General features: G+C 40.7%; 1 protein-coding gene across 5 annotated transcripts in view; it reads right to left on the bottom strand.

Annotated features, from left to right (window-relative positions):
- The window catches only part of LOC126755192 (uncharacterized), a 260,812-nt gene that overhangs the window by 188,848 nt on the left and 47,256 nt on the right, over positions 1-24,708 (bottom strand). Inside the window, exon 1 of one of the 5 annotated variants that reach the window (XM_050467587.1) lies at positions 12,689-12,780. The exons of 3 other annotated variants lie outside the window; for them this stretch is intronic. The gene's annotated coding sequence lies outside the window, so the exon portion shown is untranslated. Of the gene's footprint in view, positions 1-7,989; positions 8,442-12,688; positions 12,781-24,708 lie in introns of those variants that run through there. One more of the 5 variants, XM_050467586.1, reaches the window with a different exon arrangement.

Raw genomic sequence — 24,708 nt, 5'->3', positions numbered from 1 at the left:
CGCAGCCAAATAAAGTAGTAAGCAATATATGGTACCTGCATACCTTGCTTCTACCCCTTAGCACATCAAATTGTCATGCCAGATTGACAGCTTGTCTGTAACGCTGATTTTCACAGTTGACATACCGTGAGACAGCCGAATATTTATATATGCATACATACACTGCTATCATCAGCGTATTTTCCCCGTCTTCCAGTGGCACTCTGAACTAATTTTAGCCGTGAAAAGCAAATAAATCGATTTTTAATCAACGTGCTTACGCTTGATTAGTTTGATTCAAAGCAAAATCGCACAACGACACTTAAATGCTCGTATACAAGTATAAACGAACACACAAATTCATATAATTGTACAGCAGTTAGTTCTGGGGTGAAATACTCGCCTGCATGGGTTCGGGTATTTTTAAGCACACAAATCAATTTTCCCTCAAATGTGTGGCAAGCAAAAAGCTTTGCGGCCGGGCGGGCCGTGCGCGACCGCAGTGATACATTAAACTTTCACTCCAACTGGGCTGTCGGCATTTTGCACAATTTAACGCTGCATTTTATGGCATGCCATTAATTTTTTGCCAGTTGTGTTCGAGTGCTTTTTCCTTTTTTTGGTGTGAATTGTTAATGTTTTCGTGAATTAATAATTTTCGGGTAAAACACAGTTCGCAGGTTGACGCTTTTTCGATTTTTTTATTTTTTAAACATTCCATCACAAAAACAGGGTGGTAGCAACAGGAGTTTTCTTTTACTTGAAGCTTAAAAACGTGTATCTAACGAAAATTTTCGATAATTCGCGAAATATTTTCTCCATTAGTAATATGTTAAAAATATTTCGCTGAAAGCTAAAGACCTCTGAGCTTTCACATCCGCCTTTAAGCTTTTTATTTGCAATTTTCATGAAAGCTTTTGCTTTCTAAAAGAATACTATTGATACAGTTTTTTGTCAAAATCTGTAGTACTAGATTCCAGCACAAGAAAATACTTCAAGCTATCTGGCTGTCCCCGGATCGAAAAACCAGATCGATCATGTTGTGATAGATGGAAGACACGTCACCAGTGTTTTAGATGTGCGTGTGCTCCGAGGTCCTAATATCGACTCGGACCACTATCTTGTTGCAGCCAAGATTCGCACCCGACCCTGTGCAACAAAGAACGTACGCCAACAAACACAAGGAAAGTTCGACGTCGAGAAGCTGCAATCACAACAAATAGCCGAACGATTTTCTACTCGACTTGCACTCCTGCTCTCTAAGAGCACTCGTCAATAACTCGGTATAAGGGAACTGTGGGACGGCGTTTCAAACTCCTTACGTACAGCTGCAACCGAAACCTTTGGTTTTCGGAAAATGAAGAAGAGCTAGTACGACGAAGAGTGCCGCGTTGCAGCGGAAGAAAACAGGCTACCTACCTCGCAACGTTACGATCGACCACAACACGTGCGGGATGGGATAGATACCGAGAGTTGAAGAAGGAAACGAGACGCATTTGCAGACAGAAAAAGAAAGAGGCCGAAATGTGTGAGTATGAAGAGCTTGACAAATTGGCCGACAGGGGTAATGCTCGAAAATTTTACGAAAAAATGCGGCGGCGAACAGAAGATTTCAAGACCGGAGCATACCTTTGTAGAACCCCCAAAGGTGATCTAGTCACTGATGCCCAGATCATACTTAAAATATGAAAGGAACACTTTTCCAGCCTGCTGAATGGCAGTGAACGTAAAAGGCCAGGAGAGCGAAACCGATTCCCCAATCGATGACAATGGAGCAGACGTTCCATTGCCCGACCATGAAGAAGTTCGAGTAGCAATTACCCGTCCGAAGAACAACAAAGCATCGAGGCCGATGGATTGCCGGCCGAGCTATTGAAACATGGAACATGCATCAGCTTCTTTGTAAAATATGGTCGAACGAAAGCATGCCCAACGATTGGAATTTAAGTGTGCTCTGCCCAATCCAAAAAAGGAAAACCCCACAACTACCGTGCAATAAGCCTCCTCAATATCGCGTATAAGGTCCTATCGAGCGTCGTGTGAAAGATTAAATCCCACCGTCAATAAACTGATTGGACCTTATCAGTGTGGCTTTAGACCAGGCAAATAAACAACCGACCAAATATTCACCATGCGCCAAATCTTGGAAAAGACCCGTGAAAGGAGAATCGACACACAACACATCTTCGTCGATTTCATAGCTGCTTTCGACAGCACGAAAAGGATGGCTGGTTACTGGTGATTAAAAACAGGTCACTTACAATAACGTCAACCGAAAACGGTTATGGTTGAATAGCTGTAAGCCGCAGTAAAATGTTTCCAAGCCAGAAATAACAAACAGGAATATTTTGCTATACGTTTGGTAAGATTGGCTCGAAATCAGCTACCATGAGCTACTTCTTTACGAGTAAACACTTATTTCTGATCTGCGCTGTCAAGAATTTAACCGTATGAAGGCAGTAATCACCTTGCGGCCAACGTCGGCCAATAGGGAAGGTCTTGTGCTCCGTCAGGACAACGTCAAGTCACATAAAGCGGTAGTAGGTCGCCATAAACTCTGGGAGATTTAGTTAGGAAGTTCTTATTACTACAAGTTCCTTTTTATAGCGAATGATTTTATATTATCGGGCATGCTTAGAAAACACTTCGGTGTCTTAATAAATACTGTTTGTCATTTTAGCAGATTTACTCCCAAGCTTCTGTGAATTTTCGTCATAGTACATGTTTCAGAGCTTTTCGTGCAGGAACTACCCTTCACACTCGCTATTTTCAACTATTAGTTTTACTTTGCAAAAAATATGTCAGTCATTTTAGGCGGCATTCAAGCGGAAATGCAACTTTTTCTTTATTTTATTCCGTTAGTTTTACGGCAGCAGCAAAACCTATGACTGGCATTGTTTACGACACTAAATATTTTATTAGTACGTTTTTAAGCTAACAATAGAACTCTTACAATAAATCGCACTCTATTCACTCGTTATTCTCTCAACTCAATTTTATCATCTCTTTTTTTTATTTTTTTTTTTAGTAGAAATATTTCAAAACGCTAAATGGCAATTGAAAATCGATGCTGAGCACAAGCAGAGAAACAAGTAATATTGAGAGGAGCGTGAATTTTTAAATCAACCTATGATAGGGTGGGGCATACGAAAATCTACCTAACGGAAGTCAATGGAAAGGAATCAGAGAATCGATGGGCTGTACATAACAAGAAAAAATATAATAACCAGTCCACTAGCGGCTCTTGAACTAGTGCTAAACTTGCCTCATAAAGACCGCTTCGCTCAAAACTGCGCAACAAAATCGGCGGGGCGTCGTGGAGGTCTTTGATATTGCGACAGTCACGGAGCTAGGCTCTAATGCAACGGCAGGCAACTGCAGAATCAACATCTACGTAGACAGCCAACCAGCAAGCAAGGCAGTAACCTCACATTGCATAACGACCCTAAATGTCTTGAAAAACAGGTCAGCAGTGGAGCGTGTCGCCAGAAACAAGCGACTTCACTACAACTGGGTACCAAAACACAAAGACCAGATTACCAAGAACGGTGTACAGCTGTCATCCGATAACGTGACCGACCCATGCATTGTCTATAAGACGATCTGGACAAGGCATGTTAAAATTCGATAGAAAGATCTATCAGAAAACAAAACTGCGAAGATCATGCGCTAGTTCCTGCTCTTGATAGAAGAGACTGTATGTATATGAGTGGAATACTCACTGATCAAAGTCTGTTGGTAGCGCGCGTCTGCAGAATGTGTTCCGAGATCGACTACATCCACTAATACAGGAATTATCGAGAGAACGACAGCAGAAAGACAATGAAGCATCTGGAAGAAGTATTGATAGTGGGGCCGCAGAACCTATTCAAATTCACGGCACACTAAAGCTTCACTACTTTTCATGAAATACGTAACAGCAATCCATTTTGCATGATCCGGAACCAAAACTAGTTTATGCCTGACTGAAGAGCCTACCAGACTAACTTCACCAAACTAATGGGTGATCCAAGTAAAGGTACTTTTTTCAATAGCCTTATTTTGGCAGATTACGCGCCAGTCGTGTCAGGCTGTCATGTTAGTCTTGTTCCGTATTGTTTGGCATTTCATCGTGGAAAGACTTACGCCTAAAGAACGTTTACAAATCGTTGAACTTCATCAAGAAAATTCATGTTCTGTACAGAGTGTGTTTCGCTCAACTTATGGTCAACAAGGCCTACGCCTAGTACGCTCAATACTGTTCGTAACACCATCACCCATCTTGAGACCCATCATTCATTATTGAATAAGATTCGACCGAATAGACCATGTCCAGCACGCATTGAAGAAAATATAGCAGCCGCAGCTGAGAGTGAACACGAAGACCATTGAGACTCGATTCAGCGCAGTTCGTAGCAACCCGGACAGACTTGGCTCATTTTACGTTTTCGAACCAAGTTTTGCTCAGCGATGAGTCCCCTTTCCGGCTCAATAGATATGTAAACAAACAAATTGCCGAGTTTGAGACGAAAACCAATCTGAAGAGATTCAGTAACTGCCATTTTATCTAGAAACAACAACGGTTTGGTGTGGTTTGTGAGCCGGTGGTATCATCGGTCCATATTTCTTAAAAAATGACGGCGGTAAGAACGTAACTGTCAATGGTGACCGCCAACGCACCATGATAACCGACTATTTGATGCCTGAAATTGAAGCTCTTGATCTCAGCGACATTTGGTATCAACAAGATGGCGTCACTACCCACACATCGCATCAATCAATGGATTTATTGAAAGAACACTTCGGTGAGCAGATAATTTCACAATTTGGGCTGGTCGATTGGCCACCAAGATCATGTGAAATCACACCATTAGACTTTTTCCTGTGGGGATATGTGAAGTCTAAAGTCTATGTGGACAATCACGCTTCGATTCATACCTTGGAGCGAAACATGACGTGTGTTCTTCGCCAGTTACTAGTCGAAATGCTCGAACAAGTCATCTAAAATTAGACTCAATGGATGGATCGTCTGAGACGTAGCCGTAGCCAACATTTGGAAGAGATAATCTTCAAAAAATACAGAGTCCGGCACACGAAATGTAACCACTTAAAAAATCCATAAATTCGGTTTGGAAAATTATTTATATTTATTTTAGAGTACAAAATGTATGAAAATAATCATAAATTCAGGACCAATTCACTTTTGCTCGATATGACCACCTTTTGCCTTAACTATGGCCTTGAGACGGTCAAAAAACGAATTGCAAGCTGCCCGAATGTGACTTGCCGGTATTTTGGCCCACTCACGGACAATGACCTTCTTCAGCATCTCGAGACTGGTGTATTTTTTACTTCGGATCTTGCTCTCCAAAATGGCCCAGAGAGAATAATCCATTGGATTCGCATCTGGTGAATTCGAGAGCCATTGTGTGATCGTAATGAAGTTCGGAACGTTGTTTTTCAGCCATTCTTGGTTCATTCGCGCTTTGTGAGACGGTGCTGAGTCTTGTTGAAACGTCCATGGTTTGCGACCGAAATGTTTGTTTACCCACGGCTTCAAAGCCGGACCCCGTAAACACTCGTTCTTTGTTCTTTCGACTGATAATAAATATTCCCTATTAAATTTGAAATTTCTGTGTTTTTTATTTAAACAAGTAGAGATCCTGAAATGGATCACCTTATATAAGTGAAAAGACATAGATTTTTTCAAAAAGTAGCTACTGAGAAAATAAAATAATAAAGAACATATGACAAAATAAGAAACTGAAATGCTTTGGACTTTCCTATTAATTTTAAGAGCTTATACTTGGCGATAACTTTTTTGACAGCCTACCAATAATTATTTTAGAGTACATATCGTTACCTAAAATGCAAAATAACGTATCATCAAAAAAAATAAATTTATTTTTTTATTGCTTAAGATTTTTTTGTCTACCCTAACTAAATATATTTTGTACATGTTTGGGTCATAAAAATTGTTAGTGTTGTTGTATGAAAAACTGCAACAGTTTCGCTTAAATAAACTGTATTTAAAATGCTTTTGCTTTAAACACACATATGTCTTCAATAACATACTGCACTACGTCAAGTCTAAAGTCTACAGAAATAAGCCAGCAACTATTCCAGCTTTGGAAGACAACATTTCCGAAGAAATTCGGGCTATTCCGGCCGAAATGCTCGAAAAAGTTGCCCAAAATTGGACTTTCCGAATGGACCACCTAAGACGCAGCCGCGGTCAACATTTAAATGAAATTATCTTCAAAAAGTAAATGTCATGAACCAATCTAACGTTTCAAATAAAGAACCGATGAGATTTTGCAAATTTTATGTTTTTTTTTTAAAAAGTTATCAAGCTCTTAAAAATCACCCGATACTTGTAATAAAACAGGTAGGTGGGTAGAGTTGCTGTCTGACGGACACCTACATAAACCTTTAGGAGACCCATTCTATTGCTAGGATTATTGTCTTTTCTATGAGCCACCCCGTGCATCCGATAAAGTTCATTGAACAAACTCTGAGAAAAAAAATCTACCTCCTGACAGCTTCTGCAATAGTCATTGTTTGGTGCACCTAACTTTCTGGAATGTCTACCAATAAGTCCGTGAACTGTTCGCACTCGTACTAGAGTTCTTTTGTCATGACTTTTGAATTGAATAGTCGTCATATGCGGCCAAGTTCTATTCAGGACTCGTTTACATACTTGTTGAACAAGTTAGAGATTGACTCCGACGAGACTCAACTAATTTTATAACATTTTTTTTCGATTAAATATCTACAAGTCATCACGGGACTATAACCGCTTAAGCGGTGTCTACGATAATAAAGTATAAGAAATAACAAAAGGCATATAAATTCCCTCTTTATTGGAGTCTAATTATAGGTTGCTGCCCGCTCTGGCTAGTTCATCTGCTTTGCAGTTACCAGGAGTATCACTATGTCCTAGAACCCATTCACGTCTATCGTTTAGATTTTAGATCCTCTTAGAGATCTAGGCATTCCTTTGGCATCTTTGACGAAACCATAAGAGACTTTAGGGATTTTAAAGCCGCTCGGCTATCCGTATTTATAAATATAGTCTTTGTTGTGAGCACATTTCTTATCACAACAAAAGGACTTTCTTTGATTGCTGTTATCTCCGCTTGGAAGACACTATAGTGGTCTGGTAGACAGAAAGCCATTTTGGTATCTAATTTTGTTTATGCAATTTGGAGTCATCGGTATAGATGCTTATTCGTACGTCTCTGTTCACATCGTCCTTTCTCACTCTTCTTTGAAAGGGAAGACAATATTGTGAACCGAATTCAAGTACAGTTCTATAATATCACGAAAATCCACGGTATTGGATTGAAAGAGGAACTTACTAAGTATTTTAGAATGGCCTCATCACAGGCGACTAATAGCAAGGATTCCTTCAGTTTACGAGCTGACTTTGCTGCCAGTTGTTTTAAGAACAAGTCTAGGGTTTTTTTGAATTATTGTGATCTCTGCGTGGAAAACACTGCAGTAGTCGGTTAGACGGAAGGTGATTTTGGTATCTAATTTTGCTGAAAAGATACTACGTTCCACTCGATTATTTAGTCTGGATCCATTCGTATAGATGCTTATCCCTGCTAACTGTTCTCCTCGCCCTTTCTCACTCTTCTCTGGAAGAAAAGGCAATATTGGGAACCGAATTTAGTTTCAAATCCATCAGATGTCGAATATCCGTGGTAACGGGAACTTACTAAGTGCCATAAAATGATCTTACTACAGGCGACTCATTGGGAGGATTCTCTCAGTCTAAACTCTGACTTTACTGCCAGTTGCTTGCTGAACAAAACTATTGACAGTTATTGTAAAATGACATTTCGTGCCTGGCTAAACGAGACTTGAATATTTTAGCTCCAGCCAGGAACTATGAGAAAGTATTATATACATATAAACATTTCGAAAAGCGCAAATGGGATGATAAGTATATGTATATTATTTCGATTGATTTTCAATATAAAGCGTTATAATTCAATAACCTCCTTATATCACTTCCTTACGTACCTCTTAATCACCTGTTCAAAGTTGTAGACTAGGCTCAGTATGCACCGTTATCACTTGAACTGCAGTTCTTAAAGCTCACGAATAAATTTAAAGCCGCGTGCTAACCGTTAAACTTCTGTGCTTATCAAACACAATGACGAGTGTTTTTAGCGCGCAATGTGCGATAAAAGCCTTCACGAGTTACAACACCGAAGTGACGAACGAAAACAACACACAGTTAAGAGGTATATTATGTATGTGTGAGATACAATTACCAATATTTTTAAACACGATATTGTGGTAAATTTCACCAAAATTTTAAGGTGAGTCTTGAATTGACGCGCGAACTCAAACACCAGAGAACCTTTCGATTTGAACGCTTCGGTCGATTTGTAACACTGGCTGATTGGGCTGCTGCTGCCAAGGTACGCTTGTTGTGCGCTGCTTGCGGTTCTGTTTTGAATTGGTTTCGGGCTTTGTGTCCTGGACGAAACGTAAGCAAACGGACAAAGGCACGAAGCGATAATTGAGCGATTTCGCTTAGCAGTGGAACGAAATTGTAATGAAACACTCGCGCGTGGTAAGAGCGAGCTTCTCAGGCACGTTATATTCGTAAGCGCTGAGTAAAAGCTCCACAGTCAGCTGAGCGCTGTTACGCGGTTGGGAGCGTATTTATAAATAGTACGGTAACGACATAGCGGTAAACACTCAAATCAGCTGACGCAGTAGGAATTTGTGGAAATGGAATTGAGTAAGTCAGCAAATGGTTCACGGTTGACGGGCTTATGTGTCGCCCATAACCTACCAACCTAGAAAACGCATTGTTCGTTTTAACTCGTATTAACTATGTATTGGGGCATTACGTGCAGCGTCATTTCTATAATATCAACATATACATATACCGTTATACAGGTGCTTAAAAAGCTCCATTGAAGGAGTGTTTCAATTTCACGGTAATGTTGACACTCACAATTGAAAGCAAAAAATTAATGAGGAACCCCATAAAATTTATATCTAAACTGAAAGCTCAGAAAAGCAGTTACAATTTAAAATGGATGAAACTTTTGAAAAAAAAATATAATAATTAATGGAAAAATTCCGGGCTGACACATAGGTGGCGCTACTAGAATTAGGTTTATACTTTTAGTTAGACCTAACCTGCGAAAGGCAAGAGCATAATATGACAGCTGTCGGATCAATAGTTTGTGAATTATATCATTTTGAGTGAAGCTATCTTTGTTATTTTGAAAAATGGATGTGTTGATAAAAAATTGCTTTCTGAAGGCGAAAATACAGTTGAAGCAAAAATTTGACTTGAAGACAAGTTTCCGGACACAGCCTTAGTAAAATCAAGCATCAAGGATTGGTATGCTAGGTTTAGACGTGGTGAAAGAAGCACCGAAGACGGTGAACGCAGTTGACGGCCAACAGAGGTTGTTACCGATGGAAACATCGAAAAAGTCCTTAAAATAGTTTTGGATGACCATAAAGTGAAGTTGTTCGACATAACAGGTACTCTAGAGATATCAACTGAACGTGTACATTATATCTTTCACGAATATTTAGGTATAGAAAGCTCTATGCAAGAGGGTGCCGAGCGAGCTCACTTTCGACCAAAAACCACAGCGAGTTGATGATGCGAAGCAGTGTTTGAAGATAGTTAAGCGTAATAAACCCGAGGATTTGCGTCGATATGTAACAATGAATGAAACATGGCTCAATCGTTTCACTCCGAAGTCCAATCGACTGTCATCCAAGTGGACTTCATTCGATGAACTAATTCCAGAGCGTGGAAAACCGCAAGATTTGGCTGGCAAGGATATGGCGTCTGTATTTTGGGATGCGAATGGAATTATTTTTATTGACTACCTACAAGAAGTAATGGCCATCAACAGCGACTATCACATAGCATTATTGGACCATTTGAAGGAAAAACTCTCCCAAAAACGGCCACAGTTGAAGAAAGTGAAAGGGCTATTCGCCGTGCCACATGTCAGTGAAAAAAATGGCAAAAATCCATGAATTGGGTTTGCAACTGGTTCCACGACGACTACTTTCGACTATTTCTGTTTTCAGATCTCAAAAGAATACTCGCTGGGAAGAAATTTTCGTCGATTTAAAAGGTATGGCCTCTTTTGAAGCAAGGGACCAATCGTACTACAAAAATGGTATCGAAAAGTTAGAGTGTCGCTCTACTCAGTGTATCACCCTTGGAAGGAACTATGTTAATAAAAAAAAATCCGTTTTACCGTGACTGTACTTCAGAACGTGCGCGCACCGACCGAACGAGTGGCTGGTCAGCTGTCTCCGAGCACCTGGAGAATCAGGACAAACATTTTCGAGCGACGTGTTTCTGTGAATGAATGAATGTTCGTTAGAGCAGAGGTATGCGATTAAATTCTGTGTGAAACCCGGTAAATCTGCGACAGAGATGTTTGATATGATCTAGCAAGCTTACCTAGATGTTGCTTTAGCAAGAAGTGGTGTGTTTCGGTGCCACCAGGCCGGGAAGAGGTCGCTGATTAATGAGAAAATCCAAAGCAAAAACGATGCTTGTTGTCTTTTCTGACATAAAAGGCATCGCCCACAATGAATTTGTTCTTTTTGGCTTTTTGGACAAACCGTCAACGCCAAGTTTTATGTGGAAGTCCTCAAGAGACTCAAACGAAGGGTCATTCAGGTTCGACAAGACATCGCAGTCGATTGGAAGTTGCACCACGACAACGCCACGGCTCACACCGCCTTTCTTGTAAACAGTTACCTAACCAAGGTCGGCTTCCCAACGCTCCCGCAGCTGCCCTACAGCTCAGTTGTGGCCCCCGGACTTTTTTTTGTTTCCACGCCTGAAAAGGCCGATGAAAGGCAAGCATTTGAGACGACAGAGGGAATCCAAACAGCATGCACCTCGGCTCTCATGGCTATTCCGGAGAATGCCTTCCGTGACGCCTTCAATGCTTGCCTAGCAACGCTGCATCGACGCAGAAAGAGCTTATTTTGAAAGTTTTTAAAGAATTGAAACGGTTCAACCATTTTTTTAAATCGACTCCGCCCTATTACTTTCCGGACAAACCCTGTATATAGATACTGGCAAAAACTAACGATTGTTTTGTGGGTAAAATGTCGGTTGTCTTCGATAAATACTCGCTAAAACAAGGCAAATAGAACAAACCACTTGTTAAGTCATTTTCAGTGGCTTGGAAAGGCGAGGTCTACATATTGATACCGACTGCTTTGTGGGTAAAATCAGTCAGGCATTTTTAAAACATAAACACATAAACTTAGAAAAGTTTTAAACACAAGTAGTGTATTTATATAAAACATTTAAAATATAGTATGTCAGACTCTCTAAAAAGCTCATTATACTTAGCGGCTTGTGAAGCTTTTTAGGTAATCTAGCTTTTTAGGTAATCTGCTTCTAGTTTGATATGCAGAAATGTTATTGTTACAGTGCAGAGCTTTCAGAGTTTACAGTGCGCTCAAAATAACGGCTATTGCAATTAACATACCTGTTTAAATATTAAGTTTGAAAAAAGTCCAAATGTGTGGTTATATTTACCTGCAAGAAACGGTTTTCAAAATAAAAAATATATATTAGAAAATTGTGATTTATAATTTGATATTTATATGGGAATGTTATGTATTTCGATGCGGTAAAATTTTTCGGTAGTAACTTGAATTGATTGCTGCTTTAAGGTCGTGCTGGCACAATATGCGACTTGTACTGTAAAATTAAGCTGTTTTTAGTACTTTTACCACCGTTATTTTATTTTAAGTTTCGCTAAATAATATATGGATTTCAAAGAAACTTAAATAAAATATATCGATGTCAAAATCAAGCCATTTTCATACCGAAAAATTATAGCGAATCGAAATTCAGAACTTGTCGGTTAATTTGTTGAACTAATCTATGAAAAATAGTAACACAAATGGTACAACTTTTACATAGAGAAAAATTTAATACTTAAATTGTATGATTTGTTAGAAAATCGGAAAATAATGAATATATATATAATGTAAATACTAAAACACCAAACAGAACCTTCAAAATGACACAAAGAGAGTAAGAGCGAAAAGCACATGTCATGTTATATTTTCATGTCAGTGAGAGGAAAGTTGAGAGTGACTAACATAGTGTGAGTGAAACATACGCTGTTAACAACATTAACATAACAGCTAACTAGAAATAGAGGCAGCTTTCTGTAGCAGCTTTTACAGTACCGTTATAAAGAGATGAAGAAATGAACTAGACAAATTGAATGAGGAATAATTGAAAACATGTGCTATGTATGTATATAGATATAAAGGCCAATTAGGTTATATACATGCAAATAGTTTTGGAAAAATATATATTCAAAAACGTGCACACTATATAGCAGAGTATAAATTCCCACAATTCATATAAGATACGCTAAAACGCACAACAAAACACTAGAAACAACACCCAGAGAGTACAAAGTATGAGTTTGGCAAATCGAACAAACACATGTCTTCGATTGTATGTATGAATGTATGGAATGTGAGCAAGAAACATGCTACGGTAACTCTTCAACAGAATTTGATCTAAAATTTTTTTGTTTAATAATTTTTTTTTTTAATATTTTTTTTTTTTTATAAAAGAGTCAAAGCAAGGCTAGTACACAGAAACAAACGCCAAAAATATTCCTTTATAACTTTAAGAAACTTTAATTTCACGAAAATTTTCAACTCTCACCACACACACCGATTTGTGTAGTTGTTTTTGTGCTAGGTGGTGGCTAAAACGAATTAACATCGAATTTAAAGTCGAGATCCAGATTTCTTAACGGATTACGTTGTATCTTCTTGCTGCCATGATGATGATGGCCCGGTGGGATGCGTATCGTTACCTCGATATCTTCTGTGGCGTCGAGAAGTCAGTTTATTTGTTAACAAATATTCAGACGCACACATGCATACATACACGTACATATTTAACGAGTACGTAAGTGTTGTCACATAGCAGTTGTTGGTGTTGTTGTGCACATATACATATAAGGAACGAAAGGTTAGCAAAGAAATTATCACAATTAATTAATTTCATTTTTGGTAAGGCATAAATGAGAAATACTGAGGAAATAAATATAAATAAACAAATGAATATTGAAAATCAAACATTAAAGGAAAGCTTACGCAGAGAGCTTTTATCAGCTGTTAATATAACAGTGAGCGGTCGGACGGTACAGTGGCACGTAAACGCGCAATCCACAGCTAAAATATGAAAATTATAATATCACTGCAAAAAAGTGTGAGAATACTCTTTAAAGAGACATTTAAAGATCTTTAAAGAACCGGATATATAGGGTGCAATTGGCAATAAGTTAATAAAGTAAACATATAGGGTCTATCAACTAGAATAATACCGTTCTCTGCCTACTCCTTCTTCCTTACGGAACAGCGCCTTTATGGTGCTTTCAGGACCTGCCATGTTAGTGGAGGCTGCAATTAATGGTTTGAACAATTTTTCGGCTAAATAACCACCACAGCTCCGTTTGCATATCTCCACCCGTTTATGCCAATATTCGATGACCCCGTGCAGCATTTCGGGTAGAACTTGGAGCTCCACGAGCATTGCGTGTTAATTGGCGTAAACCTTTGATTTCATAAACTTCCAGGTAAAATAATCGTTGAAAAAGATGTTCCTGGCGGCCAGTCGACTAGGCCATTTCTCGAAATAAAGCAGTCGCCAAACTATGCAAGCAATGTGTTCATGAAATATCAAATGACACACCGTCTTGTTGGTAATAGTTAGAGGTCGTCCTCATCGATTTCATCAAATTCCAGGAAAAAAACCGGTGTTATAACGTTCGTCGTCGATAACTTCCTCTATCTTGGAAACAGCATTAACAAAAACAACAATTTCAGCCTCGAAATCCAATGCCGAAAAACTTTTGCCAACTGGCGGTATTTCGGACTAAGTAGGCAGTTGAGAAGTAAAGTCCTTCTTTTGACGAACAAAGAACAAATTTTACGAATCACTCATCATTCCCGTGCTGCTATATGGTTCAGAGGCATAGACGGTGACAACATCTGATGAGTCAGCGTTACGAGTTTTGGAAAGGTTCTGCGCAAGATTTATGATCCTTTTTGCATTGGCAATGGCGTATGCCGCAGCCGATGGAACGATGAGCTGTACGAGCTATACGACGACATTGACATAGTTCAGCGAATTAAGAGACAGCGGCTACACTGGCTAGGTCATGTCGTCCGAATGGATGAAAACACTATAGCTCTGAGAGTATTCGACAAGTACCCGCCGGGGTAAGCAGAAGGAGAGGAAAACCTCCACTCCATTGGAGTGACTAATTCAATTCTGCTCAATCCCCTGAAAGCATTTCGCAAAAGTTTTACAATCATCATCTTTATCTATCGGGTGATTTTTTAAGAGCTTGATAACTTTTTTTAAAAAAAAAAAACGCATAAAATTTGCAAAATCTCATCGGTTCTTTATTTGAAACGTTAGATTGGTTCATGACATTTGCTTTTTGAAGATAATTTCATTTAAATGTTGACCGCGGCTGCGTCTTAGGTGGTCCATTCGGAAAGTCCAATTTTGGGCAACTTTTTCGAGCATTTCGGCTTCTTCGGAAATGTTGTCTTCCAAAGCTGGAATAGTTGCTGGCTTATTTCTGTAGACTTTAGACTTGACGTAGCCCCACAAAAAATAGTCTAAAGGCGTTAAATCGCATGATCTTGGTGGCCAACTTACGGGTCCATTTCTTGAGATGAATTGTTCTCCGAAGTTTTCCCTCAAAATGGCCATAGAATCGCGAGCTGTGTGACATGTAGCGCCATTTTGTTGAAACCACATGTCAACCAAGTTCAGTTCTTCCATTTTTGGCAACAAAAAGTTTGTTAGCATCGAACGATAGCGATCGCCATTCACCGTAACGTTGCGTCCAACAGCATCTTTGAAAAAATACGGTCCAATGATTCCACCAGCGTACAAACCACACCAAACAGTGCATTTTTCGGGATGCATGGGCAGTTGGCCACCAAGATCATGCGATTTAACGCCTTTAGACTATTTTTTGTGGGGCTACGTCAAGTCTTAAGTCTACAGAAATAAGCCAGCAACTATTCCAGCTTTGGAAGACAACATTTCCGAAGAAATTCGGGCTATTCCGGCCGAAATGCTCGAAAAAGTTGCCCAAAATTGGACTTTCCGAATGGACCACCTAAGACGCAGCCGCGGTCAACATTTAAATGAAATTATCTTCAAAAAGTAAATGTCATGAACCAATCTAACGTTTCAAATAAAGAACCGATGAGATTTTGCAAATTTTATGCGTTTTTTTTTTAAAAAAGTTATCAAGCTCTTAAAAAATCACCCGATATAAACCCAAGCCTAGAATTATATGTTCAAAGCATTATATCTTATTTAAATCGAAGAATTTTGTGGTTAATTAAGTTATTTCTCAAAGTGGACAGTGACTTTGATACCCCGTGAGCGAGTCCATTTAAGTTTCAGTACGATGGCTAACCCTGAAAATGGGGATAACACTTAGACTATTGTATATACGAGGTTTGACAATTAAGTAATGAGACTGATTTTATTGCCGCGCTTGAAATTTGCTTTCTCTTTTTCCGACATCCCTCCCCTTTCCACTGATATATGTATGTACCATCGCTCTAGCTTGTTTAGTTCGCTTGCTTCGTCAAATTGAGTGGACGTGTGTTTGTAGTGCTCGTCACGAAAGTGGAAAAACGAAATCAAGAGCAACGCGTCGCGATAAAATTTTTCGCCAGATTGGGCAAAACAGCTTCAGAAACGTACGTTAAAATTGTAAGAGTGTATGGTGATAGTGCTCTTAGTCGTGCCCAGGTGTTCCCAAAGCTCACAATGGTTGTCTCCGCGCGCCTCCCGCTCGAAAAAAGCTAGCATGAGCAAGTTGATGGTGAAAACGATGATTATTGCCTTTTTTGATAGCTGTGGAACCGTCCACAAAGAATTCGTTCCACCGGGGAAAACTGTGATTCAAGTCTACTATTGCCAAGTACTCGAAAGACTGCGAAAACGAGTCAACAGGGTGCGCCCAGACATCGCTCGTAACTGGATCCTTCATCACGACAACGCGCCGTGCCACACCGCCCTCAGCGTGTCCCAGTATTTGGCCTCTAAAGGGATCGCCGTATTGCAACAGCCGCCTTATTCGCCCGACATGTCACTCTGTGACTTTTTTTGTTTCCTAAAACAAAATCGGTGGTCAAAGGAACCCATTTTGAATCGATTACGAACATCCAGGTGGCCGTGACGAGGGTACACGCGGACATCCAAGTCGAAGCGTTTCAGAAATGTTACGAAGCATGGAAAACGTTCTGAAATCGCTGTATAGCTGCCCAAGGGGACTACTTTGAAGGGGATGGCAGAGTTGTAGAATAATTTTCAAATATACGGTTTTTATTGAATCAGTCTCATAACTTAATTGTCATACCTCGTAGTCCATTCTGAAGCCATAAAAATGGAACTCCTATATCCGATCTTAAGAGCCGGCAATTACAATAATTACTATTCCATCAGCTCGGTTGACCATCTGAAAATGTGAACTTCCAAGGATGTAAACTTTTTTCGCAAACGCGGTATAACTAAGAAGGAAGTGTTGAGATGGTTCCACGTCGGCATCTTCGATACAGCTTCGGCAGCTGGCATGCGGTAAGATTCTCAACCTTACTGCGTGGACTGCGTATAGTGTTAGTATCACCACAACTAGGATGAGACTAGCTTTACTGAGACCAAAGAGCTCACTGGATCTCCTGCGATGCGGCCAAAAATATCTAGCGACAGCGCAAAAACCGATGGTGGTTCAGTGCTAGCCAAGATTCCGTGGCTTCCATGCAGATGTACAACGCATGACGGAGCACTAACCTGTCCCCCGTACTGACAGTAGGGATGGCGTGCTTATCCTTGCTTACATGTGATATCGGTATGGCCTGGCAACCATATTTGTCTTATCACAAAGTGACTCAATGCGTTTGATAATGAGACTAGGCATTCCTTATTGACCCTTGAGTGCACGGTTCATGAGCTTGAGGCTAGAAAACAGTTTAAACAGCGATTTAGTTCGAGTTAGAGCGCTGACACTGCTTTTATAGGAGATTTGGGACTTTCATGCTTGCCTTTGCAAGTTGTTGAAGAACTTAAGTGTAGCTGCATTATAAAAATTACAGTAATAATAAATCATTAGATTCTCAATCCCCAAGCATATGTACTAACTGAAAGCAATATGTAAGCATTTCCAAATCACACATGGAATCATATCGATTCCATTAAAATTCCACTTGAAATTGGCAAAAAAGAACAGTTGGTGCAACTTGTCAACGCAATAACTGAAAAACTTTTAGGTATCAACAAGTTAAAAGATAAATACAAAGTATTTTAATGTCTCACACAATACATACAAACACACGCACATACAAAGCGCTTTGCTTTGTCGAAAACGACGAAATTTCATGCGAAACACAAAAAGAACGGTCGCCCCGAGGGTATTTGCAAGAGTGATTTCTGCGCTGCCGCTGCCACTGCATAAATTTGTATTTCTGTTTTTTCTGCAAACACGGCTGTTTACTTTTGTGCGTCAGTGTACGAGAAAGGCAACTGCAAACAAACAAGCTAGCCTACATTCAGGCGCACAACAAATATTTCGCAAACATTTGACTGCTTACGCTGTCCGAAATTGTGTAAGCAACTCAACAAACAAGCAGCGGAAGCGTAACACTTTTATCCGCTCGCCTTTGAGCGCCAAAAGCCGCCGGGTGTATGTGTCCAGTTACAAGGGATAACATATAAATGGTTAAATTACAAAAACAAGATGAGGAAGTACGTAAATATAAAGTCATAAAGCAGTGTATTACACTCCAAAATATTTAGAACATAAAAGAATTCAATTGCACACCCACAATCGGTGACAGCAAGACTGAAGCTAACTTTTCTAAATTTCTCTCCCGAATATTTATATTTTATGGAAACTTAAGAAAAAAATACACTTAAAACTATAAATAAGCAAAGTATTTTTACTTTTCTAAGTCGAGATACTTGGTTCTTAATCCGATCGGAACCTTACCAACTCTTTGAATATATTGGTAACCACGGAAGCATTTCCGGCTTTAGCAATTTACTTTACAAATTTCTTAAAACAAATTTAAGCACCACCCTAATGCAATATTTGTACATAAATATAAAGTTAGTAGCTTCTTTTTAAATATTTATTTTAGTACGAGAAAGAGTAAACAAATTGGCGCGAAACATTTTAATTGCCGCTCCGGAGGTCGGGATGGTCGAAACTCTCGATACAAAGTTCGAACTCGTAGGCACACAGAGCTAATAAATCGTGAAAATCCTTTTAACAATAGTTTTATTTACGATTTATTTAAGTGAAGGCATGCTCGCAAAGGCTACAATTGCTAGGAAGCTTCAACGATCTTAAAGAGCGACTCCCACCGACATCTCCGGTACAACGTCCGGTGTGTTTTACGTGGGCACCTGCTGACGACAGCCTTACTCCACGGCCCTCAAAAGCACAGCGGATCAAATCAATGCGTTGATCAGCGCCCTGAGAATGATAAGCATTTTCAGTACCAATTGGCAGTGTGGAATGGACACACTAACCACCTTGGTAGGGTTCGAGGCCCATCTAAAAGCTTTGCCGTGCTTTGGGTCCGGCACCCGGTTGCAATGCAACTCCACATTCAACTGACAAAGTCAGTTCTTCCCGCATTTGGGTTTTAACCACAACCACCACGATACTCCCCAAAGGGGTCAGTCCGCATGAGCAGGTTGGAGATACCTCCAAGGGCTCCTGCTCCCCGTGGTACCAGAATTAAGTCTCCGGTCAGACCTCGTAGCCGAAACTACTACCAGTTGAGCTTCCATACGGCTCTGGACTGGTGGCCAGGGGTTGGACCCCATACATACATCACATACACACACCAATCAAACAAAAACTAAACCCTAATTCCAGCTAACCGCCTTCGCCGCTTAAATAATTCACGCGCAAACGACCCTAACTGTTCGGTATTCCGACTAGTGGAGATCACACCACTAACATCTAATCGTCCATCAGTCCAGCTAATCCCCATACCACCCAGATCCCTAATGTCCGAGTACATCGGGCACTCCGCAATTAAATGCGACCAATTTTCTAACCCCGCCCCACAAAAACACCCCGACGTATCCGAAAGGTGCCTCTGATGCAAAAATGCATTCAGAGGCCCATGCCCCGTAAGCAGGAAACCCAGACTCAGACAAAATCAAAAGTCTGGGTTATCCTCAACGAACCCCACGTCCCGAATGTACTCGTACGTCACTCGGCCGTTAGGACTATTGTCCCAACGTTCTTGCCACCTACACCTAACCCTATCATCTAGGAGCCTCTTGCTCCCTAGATATCCCTCCCTCTCCACATCATCGTCAGAAATCCAGTCATTCCGCAGCAATGACACACTCAAGCCCCTTCTTAACCTGAATGCAACAGCACGCTGTATGACAATCAGGTCAAGAGGGGGTGCACCTAACAAGACCTGCATCGCATCCGTTGAGACGGTGCGACATACAGGCAAACAAGCAAGCATCATGCAACGCTGTATTGAGAGGTACATTGCGGACTACACATTCTTCATTTGATCCATCTCCATCTGATCTCTCCTGCACTGTGGAGGTCTTCCTCATCCTCTACTTCTACCCCGAGTACTGAATCGAAAACTTTCAAAACTGGAGTGAGTGCTCTCTTCCATCCGAAACACGCGACCTAGCCAGCGCAGCCGCTGTCTCTTGATTCGCTCAACTACATATGACAATATCGTCGTATATCTTCTACAGCTTATCGTTCCATCATAGTCACAAGGACCTACTCGTCTCCTTCGTCCTGTCCATCGCATTTCTAGGACGGTGGTGATGGCAGCTTTTAGTTTTACGAGGACATCAATCAGCCTACCACCGGCACTTCCACTATTAACATTCCACGTGAATGCCGTCAAATCATAGTCCTTGTTACATTTGCTGTGGTCCTCATCAAAAGTTGCATCTTTCATCTGAGGCTGTTGTTTACTTTTCATAGGGAGTGGCTTTTACGTAGTGGACCAGAAATCTAGCGCACAGCCTCGCTTTGCGAGTAGTACAAGTATAAAGCTTTATACTTTATAAGCGAGACGCTTGTTTCAAGACTCGCAGCCGCATCTCTGGTGAACAGGCGCTGCGATTACGCTTCAATAAACCTTTAAACCGAATATGTCGGAAAGGCTCCGCTGAACCTTCCTCTCTTTTAGCCATGACCCCAGGCTCCACACGGGTTGGCTACCGCATCTTACGCAAGAGTTACTCGCGCAAGAGTAGGAATTGGATATAGTCCTACAACTGTAACTGCTTAACCAGAAACAAACTATACCCCATTACACCCCAGGAGGTTTGACACTTCCTTCAATTGCATTCCTGAAAACTTGTTCCACTACGTTACAGATGATGCTACTTCTGACTTTTCACCGCTCACATACCCCACGGGGAATTTGTAGACTACGAGAAGTCGTTGAAGAAGAGACGCAGTAAGTTTTTTAACGGGTGGGTCGAAGCTATGAAGGGGATTTTTCAGTAAGAACCTCGCCGTCAATGTTAGCTATTAGGTCACCGGACCACTGCAGTATATTTCAAGCAGAAGTGGCTGTCATTACGGTCACAATAGACGTAGTGCTACGAAGTGCAGCCTCTTTCAAGGTGGTGAGCATTCATTCCGGCAGTACCAACACCGAGCTCGCAAGATGTGCGTTCAAAACTAGTCAAGGAGTGTCGGTCCGCACAACAAGTAGCTTCAAGGCACCTCATCATCGGACTCGTTTGAGTGTTTAGTCATAGCAGAATCGCTGGTAAGTGCAAAGCTGATGACCTTGCCAGAGGCAGCACGCTTACCCCAATCACATCGGAATGGGACCGAATTGGATCTCCATAGACGTCTTGCACTCTAGCACTGGACCAATGGAACTCGCGTGCATTTGGCAGAGCTGGTCGGCATCTTGCTTCTGTGCGACTGCAAGATCCTTTTGGCATTGAATAGTACGCAGAAAATCTATTGAAATACTTGCCCTTAGCAAAGTTCATTTTACCGCAATTGCAGGGGTTCTTACTAGACCTTGGTTTATAGGAATTCATGATGTGATCTTATCGCAGCAAGTCGTCACAGTTACATGCAGGAGAGTAAGGTGAAACAGCCAGACACTTTCTCCTTCATTGTCCAGCCTTTGCAAGACTGAAATTGAAACGTCTTGGCAGTCTTAGCTTTCCGGCCAATTTTTTTTAAGATCTATAATACTACAGAAGTTTTAGGTACCACAATTGACCGGCATTCTAAGCTGCTCAAGTGAGATTGCTGTTAGGGTCGATCTCATAGCCTAACTTCACATATCACGTGCAATTTACAGTCAGATATCTTACTGGCATCTTTGAGATATCGCAAATACCAGTGAAAAGCATAATGAAAGATTATTTAGTCCTAAGAAAAGTGAAATCACGACCTACTTGTCACTAAATTTTTTCGAAAAACAGCGTCGCGTTAACATCTGTGAAACAATGCTTTTTGAAACGTTGTTATTACTGGCGTAAAGTCTTGGATCTATGCTTACAACCCGGAAACAGATGATCAATGTTCCGAATATCACGGCAAGGGTGTGCCGAAGCCTAAAAAACACGTCAAATCAATTAAAAAATAAAGGTTCTTCGATTGTCGAGGTGTGGTGGACTCCGAGTTCGTTTCGACCTGCCAAACTTTCTATTCTACTGAGTGTTATGCGTCGTTTGCGTGAAGCTTTTTGTATTTTGGCCGGAGTTATGGGCCGACAACTCTTGGTTTTTGCACCACAATATTGGACTGTCGCATACTGGATTGATTCTACGTGAGTTATTCGTCAAATTGTCAACCAATATTGTGCTTAAACTGCCGTATCCAAGTGACTTTTGGCTATTCAGCAAACTCAAACTCGACCGTTCCGGGGATCGTTTTGAGTCAACTGAAGACTTTAAACGTGAATCGCTACTCACATTGAAGCTATTCTTGAAATTGACTTTAACAACTGTTTCGAGCATTGAAAAAAACGTTGACACAAGCGTATTGGAACCGAGGGAGATTACTTTGAGGGGTGCGACATAGATTTTAAATAAATATTTTTAAAATTATGAACAAAGTCTTACTATTTCTTGCCCATAGTGTATGTATGACACGACTAATCTACTTCTACCTCATTTGGTCCATCAAGTTTTTCTAAAAGCTTTTCCGCCATATAACAAAGATTTAGATTCATTTCAAATTCGGAACGGGTTTCAACATAACCTCATTGAGATTTTATAACGGCAATGTATTAATGCAATCAGGGAAAAATGGAGTGTAAACATAATGAGTGTGTTGGTGTGAGTGTATAAAATGTACACCGCAACGCTTTGTTACAAAAACATCAACAACAACAACTACAAATGAACGGAGAATTCCACAGCGGAAATGTGTACAATAACGGTAATAATAACAAATAGTCGCCACCCACACAACCCTGCAACAGTGCGAAGAATTATTACAAAACACTGAAACGGTAAACTAATAACAACAACCCCTACACACACCAACAACAAAGCAATAAACAACTTGCTGTTGTTGTTGTTGCGCTTTGACGTTGCGCACGACAGTCGTTTTGTGTCGAACCCATTATGTATTGGCATTTGTGTGGCCACCGAGTTCGCGTAGTCGATGGCGTGAGGCACGTTGCAAACCAGAGCGCAAAGTATAAAAAATTACGGTAAAGTACCATGTGACAACAACAACAAAAGCACAATGCGCACCGAAGCTGAATTGTCCTACAGCGTTGGAATGGCAACCGCAACAACAATACGAAACGCAATTTTAGGGTTTACAGAAATGAAAAATTCTTTACACTTTATAACCATAAACAAAGATAGAAGCTACAACGTTTTAACGGAACCGCACTTTTACATAGTACAGGATATATTTGCGGTATTATTCTTCATTCATCTATATGTACATATTTACGTATCATTTGGTCTCTGTAAAGATACTAGTTTATCCAACGTGGACAGCTAGAAGCGACTGACCGTTGATGTGATACCCAGAACTCATAAGCATGGATCAAAAAGACCGCCTGTCGATCAACCTAGTGTAAGCCATAACTTTATTGAGACCTTGAATAATCCCACTTGAACCGCTGGAGACGCCTGACTGTTGTAATGACTAGAACTATTAATTCTAAACTAAAAACATCGTTGGCCGACCAACCTAGAGCAAGCCAAAACTTTCTTAAGGCCTCGAATAATCCCACTTGGATAGCTAGGGACGACTATCCGTTATGATGCTCAGAACTCCTAAATATGGACCAAAAAGTTCTTTGTTCGAGCGACCTCGAGCAAGCCACAACTATATTGAGGCCTCGAATAATTCCACTTGGACCGCTGGAGACGCCTGACTGTTGTAATGGCTAGAACTATTAATTCTAAACTAAAAAGATGGCCGACCAACCTAGAGCAAGCCAAAACTTTCTTAAGGCCTCGAATAATCCCACTTGGATAGCTAGAGACGACTATCCGTTATGATGCTCAGAACTCCTAAATATGGACCAAAAAGTACTTCGTTCGAGCGACCTAGAGCAAGCCACAACTATATTGAGGCCTCGAATAATTCCACTTGGACAGCTAGACACACCTGTTCGTTGTAATGCCCAGAACTCGTAAGTACGAACCAAAATGATGCTCGGCCGACCAACATAGAGCAAGTCCCTGTTCTACTGAGCCGACTAACATCTACTCCAGCCAATTCGCCGGGTCCATAACAAATATGGCAACCATGACGATTCGTCCTATCTTGGGAAGACTCGACAGTGATATATCCACCTCATCTTCCTCCCTGCAACTTTGATAAGTTGTGTCCTTCAAAACCATCAGCCTCAACGCTTGAGTACCAATGCAACAGTCTCTATCTATCATGGCGGCCATGTGCACTTTGCTTAGAGCTGAGTAGTAGCATGGACTTTTTATGTTCCACACTATGCTAGAAGACTTTTGGAAACCTAGAAGTTTTGGTTGTTGACCAACACTTACTAAGCTCACACGCGGCCTGTAGAACCAGTGCCCGAGTACACGAAGACAATGGAACCCATACTATTTACCATACTGATGAACTTGAGTAAGTTGCCCTTTCTTGCGGGCTCAGCAAGTTGAGGTTCTATCTCCATTACTCTGACTCTTAGTGATAAATGACCTATTGAAATAGCTCGAGGGATGAGGCTGTGTGATGATATCTAAATTAATGAAGCTTCTTTAATGGTTAAAGGAAATTTCCTAGATACCGTTTATGTGGCACAAGCTAGCTGGGCGGAGAGAAACGGCCTAGCTGTCAATTCAAATAAAACTGAAGTGGTTTTTTTTATGAAGTGTACAAAATTCCAGACGTATTTCTTCCCTCATTGGGGTGCTCTCAGCTTTACTCTGATGAAAAGATAATGTACTTGGGCCACATCCCTGATGAAAAAATGATGTACTTGGGCCTCATCTTTGATAGAAAATAAACCTCATATTTTTAACCTCATAGCTATTCTTTTTGCATAGGTGCTCCCTTTAGTCATCGCACAAGCAGAGCCGTGTCTACCGACCTGCTTTTGCTGTAGGCATGCTGAACTCCTAATATCATGTCTATCGGTATACTGCCACCGATGTGCGGATCCATAAGTTAAAACACCTTCAACAAA

Source organism: Bactrocera neohumeralis, chromosome 4, assembly GCF_024586455.1.
Source record: "Bactrocera neohumeralis isolate Rockhampton chromosome 4, APGP_CSIRO_Bneo_wtdbg2-racon-allhic-juicebox.fasta_v2, whole genome shotgun sequence".
In the NCBI taxonomy this organism is placed as follows: domain Eukaryota; kingdom Metazoa; phylum Arthropoda; class Insecta; order Diptera; family Tephritidae; genus Bactrocera; species Bactrocera neohumeralis.
This window is presented reverse-complemented; position numbering and strand designations above follow the sequence as displayed.